This window comes from Pleurodeles waltl, chromosome 11, assembly GCF_031143425.1.
Source record: "Pleurodeles waltl isolate 20211129_DDA chromosome 11, aPleWal1.hap1.20221129, whole genome shotgun sequence".
Taxonomy (NCBI): Eukaryota; Metazoa; Chordata; class Amphibia; order Caudata; family Salamandridae; genus Pleurodeles; species Pleurodeles waltl.
Genome location: NC_090450.1, coordinates 381,612,453 through 381,627,271, shown reverse-complemented (window position 1 = coordinate 381,627,271; position 14,819 = coordinate 381,612,453).

Sequence of the window (14,819 nt, the reverse complement as noted above, 5' to 3'; positions counted from 1 at the left end):
GTGAATCAGAATGGCTCTTTTATATTTAACTTTTGCTAAACATCTTCTGGATGACTGGATCTCATAGTTAACCCTTTCCAACACTTCTCCAAAGATAGCCCATTTCCATACCAGGTTTTGCTGGATCTGCTGATTCACTGCAGCGCTCAGCATGCTCCCCCTGTGTAGCTCTGCAGATGGATCCGCGGATCCACACAGGAGGACAACATTTATTTTTAGTATATATTCTCTACTAATGCTAAATGTATTCCTCTTTAAATAGAAAAATGTATTGTCAACTAAACTTACTTTTAAACATTTTTCCCCAGTGGAACTGTAACTATAAAGTCACAGTCTGGGCTATTTTATAGCCTTACCTTCATGCACCTCTAGTTGTGCTACAATGGAAACATGCTTTGTAATATTCTCTTGGAGCAGTAGGTCACAAGGTCAGAACAGTTTCTGCAAGCACCATGCTTACATTTAAATGAAAAATAGCAGGTGTGGGTGACATTTTCAAATAATACACATATCACAAACAGCAACACCTTTTCTGCTTTCTCAAACGCCAATCCCACATCTATTTTCTTTTCTCACAAAATCACTACCTACCTTTATGCACCAACATATTTAGAACAGCCAATAAAAACTGTTCTTTCAAATTTTAACTAGTACCCTCCATTTTCAACTGCATTTCTGCATTTCATTTCAACACTGCCTCATTCAGCTGTAGCCATGTCCTGAATGGTACTCCAGCTTCCTCCTAGAAGTGTAAGTTATGGGGCACATCTTTGTGTTTTGGGCAGAGAGAGTGGAAGAAAGAGTGACACTGACAGGGACTTGGGTTTATGTAATGTAGATATTACTTGGATTGGCCAGAGAGAGTTAAAGTGGCATCAGTTGCTCCCTATGGTTGAAACCATTAAGGATTGCCAACATCAAGACCTTAAGATTGTGCACTGTGGTGACAATGACCTAGGCACAGTTACTGGGACAGGATTGGAAATCCTAATGAAGGATGCCTTTGAAAAATTAATGGCACTTTTCCCACACACTACCTTTCCTTTTTCTAACATTTGCCAAAGGCAGAAGTGGAAGTGGTCATGTGAATTCTGTCCACAAATAGGCAAATCTAAATATGCAACAATGGTGTCAACAATTGTGGCCGTGTAAGAATGGTGCACACTTCCAGAGTATTTAATGGTCTTTTATGTTGAGAGTTCTTAATGAAAAAGTCTTATTTGAAGAAGGGAGTGCTCGAATGGTTATACACCCAGCCACAGGGTGTGTATGCTGTTCCCTAGGCAAGGTCACAGTCCATATATGAAAAGAAAGAAACCACGGCACATCGTAGGCTCAGGGTGTAGTCTGTGTGTGGTGTACGCGACGCCACACACAGACTACATAGCCACACGGACGGATTGAAGACTTACCATGGTCTCTGGACTCTGATTACATCCATGCTACAATCTGTATTTGTTTTCATATTCTTTGAAAATTGGAGTCCGTCTAAATACAACCATAATCTTTATATTCAAAAAGCCTTGAAAAAGTCAAAGATGACGAAACACGTGTCGGCTGTTTTTTCACAAACATGAAAGGTGTTTTGTGCTTTCAAATCACTTACCAAGTGTGTTTCATGAAATCAGAGGACTCTTGTCCTGAGACATCATCAAAGAATAAATGGATTTCACCCTGAGCCTACGATGTGCTGTGGTTTCTTTCTTTTCAAATAGGCAAATCTAGTAAACTTGTTAATAAAACAGTTTTAGCATTCCTCAGAGACCATAACATGGGCTCTGTATGTCACATTAATTTACGGTTTGATATGGATGGGAAGTACAGAAATGATGGAGTTCACTAACAGACAAAAGCAAGAGGGTGTTCCTGCAGAACTTGAAAGACTGCATCCTGTTACATATGTAGTTATCAAGTACACCCCATACACACAAAGGCTCTTTTCAGAGCCAACCCTTTTTTACCATAGATGTAACTTTTTAATTGTTTATTCCTATGCTGTTATATATCATTCTGATCTGCGGATACATCCACAAATTTCAAAAATGCCCCCCAAAAATGTAGGTATTTTAACCCATTATTAATTAATCTGCCTCTTTGATATCAACTCCTGGGGTCTGGGAATGTCTACCCTAACACCATCATATGCATTGCTGCCCACAGATTTAGCTCTGGGACCCTTATCGAGACAACAAAATGGTGGCTGCAACCTTCCCTTTCAGGTTGTGGCCAGTCAACAATGCAAGAATGTCTCTGTGGCTGTGAGGGTACATGTGAAAGTATGTAAATAGGTTTGAGAATGGCTGTGAGAGTATCTGACTGCATGTGAGCGTTTGAATGTAAATGTCTAGGTGTGAGAGTAGGTGTGAGAGTGGGTATCTGGGTGTGAGAGTGGGTATGAGAATGTCTGTCTTGGTGTGAGAGTGGGTGTAAGAGTGTCTGTATGAATCTCAGTTTGGGTGTAAAAGTGTCTGATTGAGTGGGTGTGAGAGTGTCTGCCAGGGTGTGAGAGTGGGTGTGAGAGTGTCTGGTTGTGAGAGTGTCTGTATGGATCTCAGTCTGGGTGTACATGTGAAAGTTTGTAAATAAGTTTGAGAATGGCTGTGAGAGTATCTGACTGTGTGTGAGAGTGGGAATGAGAATGTCTGGGTGAAAGAGTGTGTGTGAAAGTGTCTATCTGGGTGTGACAGTCGGCATGAGAGTGTCTGTCTCAGTATGATAGTGGGTGTGAGCGTGTATGAATCTGTCTGGGTGTAAGAGTGTCTGTCTGAGTGGGTGGAAGAGTGTCTGGGTGTGAGAGTGTCTGTATGGATCTGTCTGGGTGTGAGAGTGGATGTGAGCCCATCTGTCTGGGTGTGAGAGTGGGTGTGAAAGTGCCTGTGTTGGTGTGAAAGTGGGTGTGAGAGTGTCTGTCTTGATTCTGACAATGGGTGTGAGAGTGTCTGTCTTGGTGTGACAGTGGGTGTGAGAATATCTGTATAGATATTATAGTGGGTGTAAGAGCATCTGTCTGGGTGTGAGAGTGGGTGTGAGAATGTCTGGGTGTGAGAGTGTGTGTGAGAGGGTGTGTCTGGGTGTGAGAGTGGGAGTGAGAGTGCCTGTCTGGGTGTGAGAGTGGGTGTGAGAGTGTCTGTCTTGGTGTGACAGTGGGTGTGAGAAAGTCTGCCTGAGTGTGAGGCTGGGTGTGAAACTGTCAGTATGGATCTTACTCTGGGTGTAAGAGTGTCTGTTTGGGTGTGAGATTGGGTGTGACAATGTCTGTCTGAATGTGAGAGTGCATGTAAGAGAGTCTGTCTTGGTTTGAGAGTGGGTGTAAAAGTGTCTGTGTTGGTGTGAGAGTGGGTGTGTGAGTGTCTGGGTGTGTGAGTGTCTGCATAGATGTGAAAGTGGGTGTGAGAATGTCTGTGTGGGTGTGAGAGTGTCTGTCTGGGTGTGAGAGTGTCTGAGTGTGAGAATGGGTGTGAGAGTGTCTGTCTTGGGGTAACAATGGGTGTGAGAGTGTCTGCCTTTGAGTGAGAGTGGGTGTGAGAGTGCCTGTATTGATGTGAAAGTGGGTGTGCAAATGTCTGAGAGGGTGTGAGAATGTCTGGCTGGGTGTGAGAGTGGCTGTGAGAGAGTCTGTCTGCATGTGAGAGTGGGTGTGAGAGTATCTGCCTTGGTGTGACAGTGAGTGTGAAAGTGTCTGTATTAGTGTAAGAGTGGGTGTGAGAGTCTCTAGATGTGAGAGTGGGTGTGACAGTGTCTGTATAGATATGAGAGTAGGTGTAAGAGAATCTGTCTGGGTGCAAAACTGGGTGTGAGAATGTCTGGGTGTCAGAGCGGGTGTGAGAGTGTCTATCTGGGTGTGAGAGTGGGTGTAAGGGGGTCCGTCTGGGTGTGAGTGAGAGTGTCTGTCTTGGTGTGAGGGTGGATATGAGAGAGTCTGTTAGAATGTCAGAGTGGGTGTGAAAGGCTGTGTCTGGGTGTGAGAGTGGGTGTGAAAGTGTGTGTCTGGCTGTGAGGCTGGATGTGAGAGTGTGTTTCTGGCTGTGACACTGGGTATGACAGATCTCTGACTGAGTGTGAGAATGTCTCTATGGATATCTGAGTGTGTGTGTTAGTATTTATATATTTATTTTTAAGTTTTCTGAGATCCGCAGATCCACCCACGGGGGTCACGCTGAGCCACGCGGATGGATCAGCAAATCTCTGGAAATCTAAAAACAAAAAAAGGATTATGGCTATTTTCAGCCCATTCCCTACTGTTTTCACACATTTGTGTGAACACCATGGGGTTAGGGATGTTCCACCTTGAGCCCAACAGATCTATTGCAGCCCACATTTCAGCCCCGAGGACGACTGCAGCCGCCATTTTGCTTTGTTGTTTTTGTTTTCTGAGATCTGGGGATCCATCCACGGGGCTCTGCACAGCCCACAGTGTGAATCCGCAGGTGGATGTGCGGATCTCGGCAACATTAAAAAAAAGTCTGATTCATGCATTTTTTTACAAATTATTTATAACTATATCACATTTATATGATCCCCAGGGGTAATGGAACCTCTCCCGTGACCCCCTCATGTACATTGCCTCCGACACTGCAGCCCCGGGGACCATTCCCCAATAAAACAAAGTGGCAGCCACAACTTCCCTGTCATGTTGCGGCCAGCCAATCAGATTCTTCTTGGGGCTTCTGGATCCGCAAATCTATCCATGGTGGATCTGTGGAAGATACACATCCCTAGATATCTATATTTTTTGCCTTAAATATCTCTAAAAACATTCATCAGATTTGAACCAAATCACAAAAAGCTTGCTTTCTGGACCAAGAGCTAGCTGTCTGACAAATTATGTGTAATTCCATTCAATAGTTCGGGATGTAGTTGTGTTAAAAAATTTGAAAAATCCTATTGATGTAGAATGGAAAAAAAGTATTTTGGGACCCCCATTTTTTTTCAGTCCCCCCTTGATGGATCACCCCGAAACTTTCAAGAAAGCAGCTGAACTGACCAAAGTATAAGTTTTGAAGAGCCATGCCAAATGTATGCCTGTTATATCTCCCTCTCTGTAAAGCATCTACTTTTATTCCATGCTGGTGCACGCCGTAACTCTGTGGTGGTTAAGTCAGATAGGTTGCACTGTGTTGTGGGCAGGATCATCAGCACAAGGAGTCCCTTTCAAACAACTAGGCAGCACTTAGAGTAAGACAGACACAGGACCCGCTTCTTGCCTTGCGCTAATTCTTGTATTGGATCCTACAATGATACTGGCTTGGGTGCGACTCCTCATGAACTTTATAGAATATAAAAAATTCCCCCAAACTCAAGCAGGATGAACAAACAAATTTTGGAGCTTATTTTCAAGTGCCCATGCGCCACCAGTGTGTACATTTTTGTAACGCACCCGGCACATAGTGCATGTCCGTATCTGTCAGGTGACGTAAAGCCACTTTGCGTGACTTTTCATGGCTTTGTAAATGTGGTGTGAGGCAATGCAGCGTACGTCACTGTGTTGCCTTACACTGCATCAGAGAGGCGTTCCATGGGTGTTGTGGTGGGTTTTCCGATTCAACACCCATGTGTTTTGACACATTATCAGATTTACAAGGATCTGTAAACCAGGGAATGCGTCAAAATTCTACACCTCCCCAGGTGAGGCGCAACAAGGAGAAATAACTTTATTTTCTCCTTGATTTTTCCTCTTTATATGTGTGCTGCAGAGAACAGATAGAAAACCTTCATGGATTCTTTTTGTGCAGAAAGGTGTGCCTTCCTGCACAGAAACAATCCTGTCTGCAATGCAGGCATCCTTGCACCACGGAAATGCACTGTGGCGGTCATTCTGACCGCGGCGGTCGGCGGTCGCTGCCCGCCAAGCGGTTCCCGCCGAAAGACCGCTCCGCGGTCAAAAGACCGCAGAGGCCATTCTGGCTTTCCCGCGGGGCCGGCGGGCGACCGCCAGAAGACCGCCGGCCGGCCCAGCGGGAAAGCCCCTTCAACAATGAAGCCGGCTCGGAATGGAGCCGGCGGAGTTGCAGGGGTGCGACGGGTGCAGTGGCACCCGTCGCGATTTTCACTGTCTAGATACCCAGAGACAGAAACTGAACTGCACAGTATAATGGTTTTTCACTGAGTATAGACCAAATACTATAGTGAAGTAGGTAAAGTGAAAAATGGTTATCAAGGAAACCTATGTATTTCTGAAATTGGCACAATATATAGGGTTTAGGAGCAGTGGTTATTTGTACATCTCTGAAATTGTGGGTACCTGCACTAGCATATGATTTAGAGGGTATTTTTAAAAATGTCCTCTTTCTTATACACTTGCTTACATTTAAAAGGCACAAATGCAGCAAAATCTAATTGGTAATAACAAATGTTCTACAATCCTATGCTCCCACAAGTTGTCTGATACAAATGGCACCTCACGTGTGTAGGTAGGCTGAGTGCCTGCAACAGGATATGGGCCAAAACAAAACATGAAAGCATCATATTTTTCCACTGAAAACTGACCCTTTTTTTACAGTGCGGGAAGCTCTAAATTTTAGACCCTATCTCAGCCAGCACCTTGGAAAACCTATCAAACCTGCACATTTGTTTTCCACACTAGACACCTAGGTATATCTGGGGTGTGATGACTTGTGTGGCTCTCTCCAGGAGTGTTTACCCAGAATCTCTTGCAAACCACAAACTTTGACTAAAAACACTAATTTTCTTCACATTTCTGTGATGGAAAGTTCTGGAATCTGGGAGGAGTCACAAACTTCCTTCCACTTGGCATTCCCCCAAGTCTCCCTATAAAAATGGCACCTCACTTGTTTGGGTAAGCCTAGTGCCCGCAACAGGAAACAGCCCAAAACGCTACATGGACACATCACATTTTTCCACTCAAAATTGACCCTTTTTTGGCACAGAGGATAGCTGTAGAATTTGGAACTTAGCTCAGCCAGCGCCTAGGGAAGCCTAGCCAGCCTGCATATTTTTGAAAACTAAACACCTAGGAGCATTTATTGTGACCTGACATGTGTCTCACTAGGATTTTTATCAGAATCCCTTGCAAACCTCAAACTTTGACTAAAACACATTTTCCTCATATGTCTGTGATTGAAATATCTGGAATCTGCAGAGAGCCACAAATGTCTATCCATCCAACATTCGCCCAAGTCTCCAGATAAAAATGTTACCTCACATTTGTGGCTAGGCCTAGTGCCTGTGTGAGGAAACATTCCAAAACACAAGATGGACACATTTTGTTTTTCCACTGAAAATTAACCCTTTTTTCCTATGTGGGTAGCTGTAGATTTAGGACCCAGGTCAACCAGCACCTAGGGAAACCTATCAGATCTGAATATTTTGTAAACTAAATGCCTAGGGCTATCCAGGGTGGTCTGACTTGCATAGCTCTCACCAGATTTGTTGACTCTGAATCCCTTGTAAACCTAAAACTTTGACTAAAAAATACAGTTTCCTCACATTTCTGTGATGGAAAGTTCTGGAATCTGGGGGAGCCACAAACTTCTGTCCACCTGGCATTCCTCCAAGGCTTCGGCTAAGAATTGTACCTCACTTGTGTAGGTAGGCCTAGTGCCACCGACAGGAAATGGCCCAAAACGCAACATGGATGCATCACATTTTTCCACTGAAAACTGACCATTTTTTCCAATGTGGGTAGCTGTAGATTTTGGATGCTAGCTCAGCCGGCACCTAGGGAAACATAGCAAAACTGTAGATTTTCAAAATCTAGACACCTAGGGATATCCAGAGCGGGCTGACGTGTGGCTTTCATCAGGTTTTTTTTTTTCAGAGAATCCCTTGCAAACCTCAAACTTTGACTACAAAAACACATTTTCCTCGATTTTCTGAGATTGGAAAGTTATGGAGACTGCAGAAAGCTACAAACTTATGTCCATACAGAATACACCTGAGTCTCTCTGTAAAAATGGTACCTTACCTGTGTGGGTAGGACTAGTGCCTGCAACTGAAAAGAGCCCAAAATGCAATATGGACACATCAACTTTTTCCACTGAACACTGACCCTTATTTCCAATGTGGACAACTGTAGATTTTGGACTCTAGCTCAAGCAGCACCTTGGGACTTGTACAGTTTTTTAAAACTAAGGGCCTGATTACAACTTTGGAGGAGGGTGTTAATCTGTCCCAAATGTGACCGATATCTTGCCCACCGTATTACGAGTTCCATGGGATATAATGGACTTCTCATACGGCGGGTGGTATATCCGTCACATTTGGGACGAATTAACACCCTCCTCTAAAGTTGTAATCAGGCCCTAAATGTCTAGGGGTATCCAGGGAGGGCTGACTACCTTGGCTCGCACCAGTTTTTTTTTTACCCAGAATCCCTTGCAATTGTCAAACTTTGACTGGAAAAAACACATTTTCCTCAAATTTCTCTGATTAAAAGTTCTGGAATCTGCAGGAAGCCACAAATGTCTGTCCATTCAGAATTCCACAAGGTCTCACAATTAAAATGGTACCCCACTTGGGTGGGTAGGACTAGTTCCCGCAGCTGAAAACGGCCTACAATGTAACATGGACACATCACATTTTTCCACTGAAAATTGACCCTTTTTTCAGTGTGGTCAGCTGTAGATTTTAGATCCTTTTGTCCAATGTGGGCAGCTGTAGATGTTGGCCCTAACTCAGACGGCAGCTAGGGAAACCTAGCAATCCTGTACATAGTTTTGAAAACTAAACCCCCTGGGAGTATCCAGGGTGAGCTGACTTGCTTGGCTTTCAACAGTTTTTGTTTTTACTCAGAATCCCTTGCAAATGTCAAACTTTGGCTAAAAAACACATTTTCTTCAAATTTCTGTGATGAAAAGTTCTGGAATCTGCAGGGAGCCACAAACTTCCATTCACCTGGCATTCCCCCCGGTCTCCTGATAGAATTGGTACCTTACTTGTGTGGCTAAGCATAGTGTCTGTGACAGTAATGGATCAAACCAAGGTCAATGTGAGTCCTCTGGCAAGGGCTCCCATTGACCTCGGTTCAAGACGTTACTGTAGCAGGCCATATGCCAAGCCACACAAGTGGGGCAGTATTTTTACTGACACATGTGGGGTTATGCAGTGGTAGAAATCTTGTGGATTCCTGTTGATTCTGGAAGTTTCCATCACAGAAATGAAAAGAAAATCTGTGATTTTATTCAGAGTGTGAGGTTTGTATAGCATTGTGGGTAAGAAAACCTTGTGGGATCGATTCAAGGCACAACACCCTGGACTCCTTTAGTTGCCTAATTTTAAAAAATGTCTGTGGTTTGTAGGTTTGCATGGGTGGCGCCACAGCTCGGCCTCAAATACAGCACCAACTCCTTGATGGTTATCTCTCAAACATAGCAATTTAAGGCGTTTTGTGTCGTTTTCTCTTGGGCCACCCAAACAAGTGGGATAACATTCTTATCAGGAGACAGGGTGGTAGGAAACCTGTGGCTCCCCACAGATTTCATGTCTTTCCATCACAGAAATGTGATGTAAATGTGTGTTTCCTTTCAAAGTTTAATGTTTGCAAGGGCTTCTGGTTTAAATTACCTAGTGAGAGCCATGCACCCCTAATTCCCCTGGGTGTCTAGTTTAAAAAAATGTGCAGGTTTGCTTAGATGCCTGCTGACCTATGGCCTAAAATTCGCAGCTATCCACTTGGAGTAAAAAACAAGGAGTTCTTAGTAGGGGCCATCTTTACATTTTGGCTGATAAAGCAGACTCCTCTTGCCCTGGCAGAGGAAATAGCGTTTGCCATGCTGAGACTAGTCCACCTGCCAAATTTAGAAATGACTGTGAAGCTCGCAGTCAATTGAAAACAATTTATAAGAAAAACCAAAACAGTGGTTCCTGTCAATGCCTTTTTACATTTGATGCACTATTTCATCAACATAACAGAGCTGTCCATCATTTAAAAAAAAAAAAAAAATACTCAAGTCAGGGTTTCTTTTTATTAAAAAAATGCCCCTCTCACCATGGGACTTATCTCCCATGGCAAGGTGGGCATTAGACAGTTATCACAGCCCATTACCACCATGGTTTTCCAGGTGGTGGTGGGTGGTGAAAAATGACTTGGATGTCTGCACATCTAATTAGGTGGGTCACAGACTTCAGCCACAGATGGCTCTTACTCCAGCAGGAGCGGGGAGGAATGCAACCAGGCCACGGATAGAGTAGTATTCCCAACAGTTCCATCAATGCTCTGTCCACATATATATTGGGAGGCCAGACCAACATCTTTACTGCCACAGATAATCCACTTTAAGCCACCACTTTCACTGGTTGGTTTTAGCACCTCCAGAAATGTTAGCTTCTAAGCACAAATACTTATCAAAGAATCTGAATATTGAAACCAAGACTTCTGAAGTTGAGCCATAAAGCCACATGAAGGAACCAGCCCCCTTATGGTCCATTCACACGCAGTCATGCAGCACACACAAGACTTTCATATCGCCGGCCACAGGCCCAATCCGTCAGATCAATGCACTCACATCAACATACCACCGCCATGCAAGGGCTCATCACATTCATACGCCATAAGACAAAATCCCTGTTCATGTCCAGACATGTTGACAGTTAAATCATCCACAACTTTCCCAAATGAAAAAAACAGTTTGACTACATTGTTACCACCTGTCAAGTAACCGCCTTCATTTTTAATACTACCAAAAGCATGCCTAGTGAATCTTTACTACTGGCTCTCATGACAACCACAGGAGGCTCAGGAAGACATGTCATGCATCTTTAGCACATTCACTGTGGTTAATCCAACTCCTTCCAGTTTGTGAATGCAAGTTGGGGGTGTCTGAGTATGCCTTAGAGGCGATGTTCGTTGAACTGAGTGAACATTTCTACCTTTGAAACTAAGGCAAACATGCTGGGGAATACTGCCGAAGTTCCCTAAAGAGAACATCATAAGCTAAGAAGAATAGTAGTTTTCACATAAATGGTAGTCCACGAATGTTTAGCATATATCTGATCCACCAATATGTGTAGTTCTGTGACTGTAATGAACTTAACATACAGTAAACTGGCCGGCTACTAAGTTCTGGCAGAGGAAGAGCATGACAAGCAGGACAACCCACATGTGTAGCGTTGGGTGCAGAGTTCTCTGTAATGGTGTGATTTTTTTTTTAACTCACTCGAGGGGGTATCCTGTTGCTGATGCAAGAGCAGTCAGGGGTGATCCATGGAGTAACCTAGTCGAAGAGCGAAGTGTTCAGCATTATGTGGGATGCACTAATTTTAGAGGTAGCACATACGTGTAGAGGCAGGTCATTCCGCCCTTTTGGATCCAATTGAGAGAAGTCTTTTCTCCTTGCTCTGGTGCTGCCTATGCTGAGCAAAGGTATCTGGAATGCTTCTGAAGTCTAAGAAGGTATTGATGTATGCTAGACCAATACTGTGTAACAATTTGAATGTTTTTTTCAGGAGTTTGAAAAGAGCTGTGGATTGGGAGTCAATGAAGCTGTTTCAGGTGTCGGTTGTGTGCTTTTTGGGATGTTGAAGGATGATGATGATTTCTGCCACATTTGGTATGGTTTGGAGTCATCTGCTTAGTTGAGTGAGGGAGTAATTCAATATCAAGATGAGTGTGGCGCCAATGGGTTTGAATCTGTAGGTGAAGATGAAGTGATGGCATTTGTATCTGTGCTACCTTTACTATCTGCCTTCTATCTATGCAACATCTCTGTGGAAGCGCACCTACCCTAAACTTTTCCTACCGGTTCATGTGTGTATCCTCATCAGAGTCCTGACTAATCCTGCATACTTGCCAAGTGAATTTATACTAAGCCATCTGTCCCTGTCTACTTGAAGCTCAAGAAAATATGTCTTTCATGCGCCTTCAGCACACTCATTGTGCTAAATTTAATGCCTTTCAGTTTGTGGATCCAAGTTGGGGCTGTATCCGCGTGTGCCTTCCGAGGCCTCATTCCTCGAACTAAGTGAGCATATCTACCATTGAAACTATGGAAAACATGCTGGAGAATACTGCCTAAGTTCCCTAAAGTGAATAGCCAAACAAATGTCCTGTGGGACTCATTCACCAACACTTCCACTTTTGCTTTGAAAGTGTGAAAAGTCAATTTCTAACTTGTATCATACCCAATGTTACTGAAACAGGGTACAGAATACAATATTTTGTATGCTGATTGTTTTCACATCTTTAGTTTAAAGACACTATGAATGTCCTTATTCCAAATGAGTGCAGATGATGCAGTGTTCAGACACTGCACTGCAATCCACAGCCAGGAAACAGTTCCAGGAAAGCATCGCTGAAAAGGTTAACGCCATAAATTAAAAGTGGTTTGCTTATCATTACAGACAGTCTGATAAAATACACATACTTTTCGGAGTCCTGGAATGTGGTGTTGGATTACATTTTCGTCTCAGTAGAGTTCTTCGAAAAACTAGAATAATTTGTAATCATTGACCACATAGAAAGCTACAGAAAGTAATCATACGGCTCATAAAAGGTAGTTGACGTATCTGCCATTAAGACCCCAGATGATCAAGACAATCGGTAATGTAACTGATCATAACTAGGGCTCACAGTTTTATGGTATATATATTTTGATACTTTAGTTTGTATTTGTCCATATTTATTTTTTGCTTATTTTATCTGTGTTTCACCATATTTATTTTGTGCTTAGTGTGAAAAATGAAGGTGCAATGAGTATATTTTCACATTTATTTAAATGATGTTTACTCATATTTGAATGTCCAATGGATTTTAGCCATTTACAGTACATTACAATCATCTGAAACCATTTTCACTGAAGAACAGCTTAATCGGTTGTACTGCTGCAGTTATTTAAGCTTCACTAGGAAATATTTTTGATATACTAAATCCCCTGCCTGCCAATCTGCACAGCTATTGACCTAGCTCTTATGATTAGCTGTTGTAAGTATTGTGCAAAAGAAAAGCTACTTGCCATATTTATCCATAATTTAAAAATAAATATAGACAGGAAAATGTAGGAGGCTGGCCTGGCTTGTAGTGGGTACCAGAGGTACTTACACTTTGTGCCAGGTCCAGTTATCCCTTATTAGTGTAGAAGAGGTGTTTCTAGCAGCTTAGGCTGATAGAAGGTAGCTATGGCAAAGCAGCTTAGGCTGAACTAGGAGACATGTAAAGCTCCTACTATACCACTGGTGTCATATGCACAATATCATAAGAAAACACAATACACAGAAGTACTAAAAATAAGGGTATTTTATTTTTATGACAATATGCCCAAAGTATCTCAGTGAGTACCCTCAGTATGAGGATAAGATATATACACAAGATATATGTACACAAACCAAAATTATGCAGGTAAGAGCAAGAAAAGTAATGCAAGCAGTGGAAAGTTACAGTAGATTGCAATAGGAGCACATAGGTATAGGGGCAACACAAACCATATACTCAAAAAGTGGAATGCGAACCACAAATGGACCCCAAACCTATGTGAGCTTGTAGAGGGTCGCTGGAACTGTAAGAAAACAGTGAGGGTTAGAAAAATAGCCCACCCCAAGACCCTGAAAGGTAGGTGTAAAGTGCACCTACTACCCCCAGAGAGCACAGAAGTTGTGATAGGGGGATTCTGCAGGAAGAACAAACACCAGAAATGCAACAACAGTGGATTTCCGGACCTGAATACCTGTAAGACAAGGGGACCAAGTCCAATAGTCGCAACAGTGTCGAGAGTGGGCAGGAGCCCAGGAAATGCCAGCTGAGGGTGCAAGGAAGCTGCCACCTGTTGGAAGAAGCTTGGAGTTCTGCATGAAAGAAGAGGACTAGGAACTTCCCCTTTGGTGGATGGATGTCCCACGTCGCGATGAAGCATGCAAAGGTGTTCCCACACAGAAAGACCACAAACAAGCCTTGCGAGCTGCAAGGGTTGTAGTAAAGGTTTTTGTGTGCTGCTGTGGCCCAGGAGGTACCAGGATGTCGCCACTTGGAGGAGGAGACAGAGGGGACGCCCAGCAACTCAGGGAGCCCTCACAGAAGCAGGCAGCACCTGCAGAAGTACCTGAAAAGGCACTTAGAGGAAAAGTGAACTGGAGTCCATCCGAAGTCACAAAAGGGAGTCCCACGACGCCGGAGGACAACTCAAAAGGTTGTGCACTTCAGAAAGGAGTGTCGGGGACCCAGGCTTGGCTGTGCACGAAGGAAATCCTGGAAGAGTGCACAGGAGCCGGAGAAGCTGCAAATCACGCGGTACCCAGCAATGCAGTCTAGCGTGGGGAGGCAAGGACTTACCTCCACCAAACTTGGACTGAAGAGTCACTGGACTGTGGGAGTCACTTGGACAGAGTTGCTGAGTTCCAGGGACCACGCTCGTCGTGCTGAGAGGGGACCCAGAGGACCAGTGATGCAGTCTTTTGGTGCCTGCGGTTGCAGGGGGAAGATTCTGTCGACCCACGGGAGATTACTTCAGAGCTCCTGGTGCAGAGAGGAGGCAGGCTACCCCCAGAGCATGCACCACCTGGAAACAGTTGAGAAAGCCGGCAGGATGAAGCGATACAAGGTTGCTAGTAGATGTCTTGCTACTTTGTTGCGGTTTTGTAGGCGTCCTGAGCAGTCAGCGGTCGATCCTTTGGCAGAAGGTGAAGAGGGAGATGCAGAGGAACCCTGGTGAGCTCTTGCATTCGTTATCTGAATAATTCCCCAAAGCAGAGACCCTAAATAGCCAGAAAAGGAGGTTTGGCTACCAAGAAAGGAGGATTGGCTACCAAGACAGGTAAGACCCTATCAGAAGGAGCCTCTGACATCACCTGCTGGCACTGGCCACTCAGAGCAGTCCAGTGTGCCACAGACACCTCTGTTTTTAAGATGGCAGAGGTCAGGGACACACTGGAGG